The sequence below is a fragment of the Limulus polyphemus genome, unplaced genomic scaffold (genome assembly GCF_000517525.1).
Source record: "Limulus polyphemus unplaced genomic scaffold, Limulus_polyphemus-2.1.2 Scaffold2720, whole genome shotgun sequence".
NCBI lineage: Eukaryota > Metazoa > Arthropoda > Merostomata > Xiphosura > Limulidae > Limulus > Limulus polyphemus.
In genome coordinates, this window is record NW_013668330.1 from 1,860 (window position 1) to 6,413 (window position 4,554).

Genomic DNA, 4,554 nt, shown 5'->3' on the forward strand with positions numbered 1-4,554 from the left:
TGAACAAGTGTTAAGTATTTAATCATTACGACCGGGATCAAACTCAAAATTCTTTATCAAAAAGAAAGATCTTTCATTTCTGGGAAAATCTTGGTCAAGTTAAAAGTCGCCCCCCAGTGGCACAGCGGTATGTCTGCGGACTTACAACGCTAGAAACCGGGTATCGATACCCGTGGTGGGCAGAGCACAGATAGCCCTTTGTGTAGCTTTGTGCATAAATTCAAACAAACAAACAATCAAACAAAAGTTAGTCTCCGACGTCCGTGTTTGTTTACTGTTAAGCGCTAAGCTACACAGTGGGCTATCTCTGCTGTTCCCACCACAGGGATCAAAACTCGATTTGTAGTGTTGTAAGCACGCAGACTTACCGCTGCTGATGGGGGAGGGGGGCATACCAGAATGATGCTTCCGTCGATTTAAGGGGCAATGCCGTTCGTCTTGACGAAAATCTAAATCGTGTGTGATTTTTAAATTCATCAATGAAACTTTAACAATCTGCTCATTACCTCGATGGTAGAATCATATTAAACATACTTACGACGTACTTTATACATTGTTAAACAACTAGACAAATTATATTGTAATTTAAGGAAGATTTAATCACGATGAATACAGAACACCGGTAATATATTTTTCTTTTGTTTCACAAACCGTTTCTGGACAGGTGGCGCTGATATTCTCTAAATTTTGTTTTAAGTCTCTCTAAGATACCCCTCTCTCTCTCCAATATTTCATTGAACTAAATTAAATTTATTGTTGCTATTATAAATGAATAATATTCTGTTATTTATCCTTACATTAATTCTGATTTGTAGATGACCTGCATAAAATTAATGAAAGTTACATTTAACGGTTTATTCTAGTTCACCCCTCAACAGTTGTTATTTTCAAGCAATTGGATAATATAAATATAAATAACCTCTCAACCACTACCGTGTCGTTTTTGAGCCCTGGTATTAGACGAAAGGCCTCTTCGGCACTGGACATTATAGATGTAACGTGGATGACATGTTTGTTACACACGTTTTTGTTATCAGTTTTACGTTCTTGGTATTAAGTTCTGTTTGAAATGTCGTTTACCTATATAAAAAAAAAAAAAATCGCTACATGCAGTAAAACGGCCTGTGGCTGGCTGTCTGTCTGTAACGAACATTTTTACACTGGCGATCTCTCATCCACATGAAACTTTCGGGAGTTCTTGGGTATTTCCCACAAAAGGATTTGAAACTCCCCTTAAGTTATTAATTTCCTATTTGTAAAACTTTGACACATTTCGGTTTTGTTTTACTACTTTTTTTGTTTTATGAATCTTTAATTATGTTTTCGGGGGAAATAAGACAAAACAGTGAACAATTTTGAAGTGTAGAAACGTGTATTCCCCAAGAATATTCCGTTCGCACGGGAAGTGTAACCAATTATCGTACAGCTTTCAAAACTATAGAAATTAACTCCGCGTGCGTCTCGGGAATATTTGCTAATAACGTTAATAACGCGAAAGTACATTTTTAAATAGTGATATCCATCAGCTGGCATATACTGTCGCCAAGGGGCGCGTTGCCGTCGTCAAGAGAGCTGTGTCCGTCATTTAAATCAACAGGGATTTTATTTTTGTTTTAAATAAGCTACCAGTTTGTAGATAAGATGACAAAACTAAGACTATTCTTTTGATAAATGTGGGAAAAATTTTAAAAAAACTTCATTTTCAACATGAAAAACTAAAAGGATCAGAAAATTATATCATATTTAAGAGTAATTTGAAAATTACAGTAATTTTTTTTTCTTGCTCGACGTTTTTTTTTGTTTTTTTTTTTCCGCTACAGCCCTTAAGTTAATAAACCCACACCTAGCCGCCATTTTGTCCACACACGAAAGGATTTCGTTTATCTTCGAATAAAATGTTTTGGTTACCAGATTGTTTTTATCATCTGATATCAAAAATATCCTTGTAAGTTAGGGATAAGATGTTGTTTAATCACTACTTGGAATATTTTAAATTCAAGTAGTTACGAAAACACACACAAACATAGTGGGTTAATTAGAAGTATCACTACCTAAGTACGAGTACAAACGATCTTTGGGTTAATCCCAAAACGTACGTCAACTCTGATTTGTTAATTTTACACACACAAGATTTATAACGGTTGTAAAAACGAAGAATAAGGTGTGTTACTTATCCTAAATGGACATTCCTGACAAATTGGTGGGTAATAAAAAGTTCTTAAAGCTGACACGGTGGGGCGATAGGTGGGGTGGCATCCGGGAGTCTCGGAGGTCACACTGTCGTTACAGGTCAGGGCGAGGATTTAGATTAACTCTTAATTCACATTGACAGTTCTTTCAATAAGAAGATTCTAACTTAATAATGACAAAAATACAGGAAAGGTTTAAGTTAAAGTTATATAATTAGTTTGAAAAGAATTCTTGTATTCCTATTGAGTATTCATTTATTTCTGTCTCAGTGTTTGTGGGGCCTAATACACAGTTTATTTTTTGAGATTTATTTTATACCCCGATTATGATCACTTTTTTGTAATTGTCTCCTTCCGAGAAGCAAGTCTGGTTCTTAAAATCCCTCTAGCTCAGTGATTGTGAACGTGGGACGTGTCCCACAGGGGGGGGGGGGGCAATTTGAAAATCCTACTATAAGAAAAAAATTTCATTTAGGTTCGAAATGTTGGCAAATTTTTAAATATTATTATTATTATACTTTTTCAACACCAAATTTGTTTTTATATTAAGGGGACATACATTTTTTTTTTAGTTTTCGAGGTGGGGGCATGGAGCAAAAAAAGGTTAAGAACCACTGCTCTAGCTCATCAGATTTTCGTTTATTAAAACTGGAGAAAACAAGCGTTCGTCTGTCAATTTGCTGTAAGGAAGGTCAGACAATATAATCTTTCTTAGCAGTAACAATTGGTATTGTTATCAGTTGTAGTTGATATAACGCTATCACAAGAATTGTGGTCAATTCGATTAACGTTAACAATATTTAGCTGCTTCGTCTTCACAGTTACAAAACAATACCTTCAGTAACATATTGTTTTGATAAAGTCTATTTAACAAAACCATACGGTAACGCTAACAACTGATGAATTTATTGTATTGAATTTAACACAAATCGAGATGAATGATAATTAAAATTGTGTTAAAATATTGTACACTTTAATATTAACATATAAAGATCAAGTCAGAAACAAAAAATATTATTAAAAAATACAAAAAAACACATGTTTCCACAGTCTTTTATCACTCTGTCAGGTCTGAAAAAATATATTTGACTTTATTAATAACTGTACAACAATATCATGCACAACTTGTAACAATTATCTTTAGTAAACAATATATGGCTGTAGGTCAACAATAACTTATTCCTCATTGTAGTTCTGTTACGCGTAGCGGTGCTTCGAAGTAAAAGAACTGACCTTGATGATATACAAACACGACGTCGAGTAAATGGGACAGAAAAATTGGTTAATCCGTCCATTAATATAATTAAAATGTCTTGAAATGACATTAGCGGCTCTGTGGTACCTGATGTAACGATGCTTTGTATTCTGCAAGCGAGATGTCGTTACCATTAACAGATGTGGAATATTTTGCTACAAAAAAGTTCCCTTGTTGGCGTTTCTTGAAGCCCCTCAGCGGCTAGAACAGCAAGCTTCTGTTCCGGTAAAAACTGGGCAGGTTAGGACCCGATTGGTTGTAAATCATATGAACAAGAACTTTTGGATATATTTGGACTTATTCTTGGAATAACAGAATTGGGCAATCTCGGTTGTTTTAGAGTGATTGTCATATTGGATTATGTAGGACGAAACAATAAAGCTTATTTTGAATCTGATAAAGTTTTTATTTCTTTAAAAAAAAGGTTCCACGGTATATTTCACTAATAGCAGTCAACGACATCACGAAGTCATTTGATCTGCTCCAACGTTTAGGGATGACAGACCACCATTTTGAAGTGTTGTAAATTTACATTAAAGCCGCAAAAGAGGAACTATAATAATATTGACGGACGAGAGTTGACTGACGGGCTTTCAAATCTGGCCCACACATCATCAGAAACATGTTCAATACACACAAGAAAGTCAGTCAGTGAAGCAGCCACTGAAATCAGGAGATACAAAATGCTGCGAACGACGATTGTTTAATCAATACCAATAAAACACACCGCAACTTCTCCAGGTTGTGTGTTATTGGTTGATCTGATTGTTGCAAAAATGGTAACACACCGCAACTTAACAGGTTGTGTATTATTGGTTGATCCGATTGTTGCAAAAAAATGGTAACACACCGCAACTTCCACAGGTTGTGTATTATTGGTTGATCCGATTGTTGAAAAAATGGTAACACACCGCAACTTCCACAGGTTGTGTATTATTGGTTGATCCGATTGTTGAAAAAATGGTAACACACCGCAACTTCCACAGGTTGTGTATTATTGGTTGATCCGATTGTTGAAAAAATGGTAACACACTTCCACAGGTTGTGTATTATTGGTTGATCCGATTGTTGCAAAAATGGTAACACACTTCCACAGGTTGTGTATTATTG

The 4,554-nt window shown here is 35.2% G+C and overlaps 1 protein-coding gene across 1 annotated transcript in view; it reads right to left on the reverse strand.

Annotated features, from left to right (window-relative positions):
• Positions 1 to 4,554, reverse strand: part of LOC111087836 — a gene marked incomplete at its 3' end in the record, with an annotated part of 53,601 nt that overhangs the window by 807 nt on the left and 48,240 nt on the right. The window lies entirely within an intron of this gene.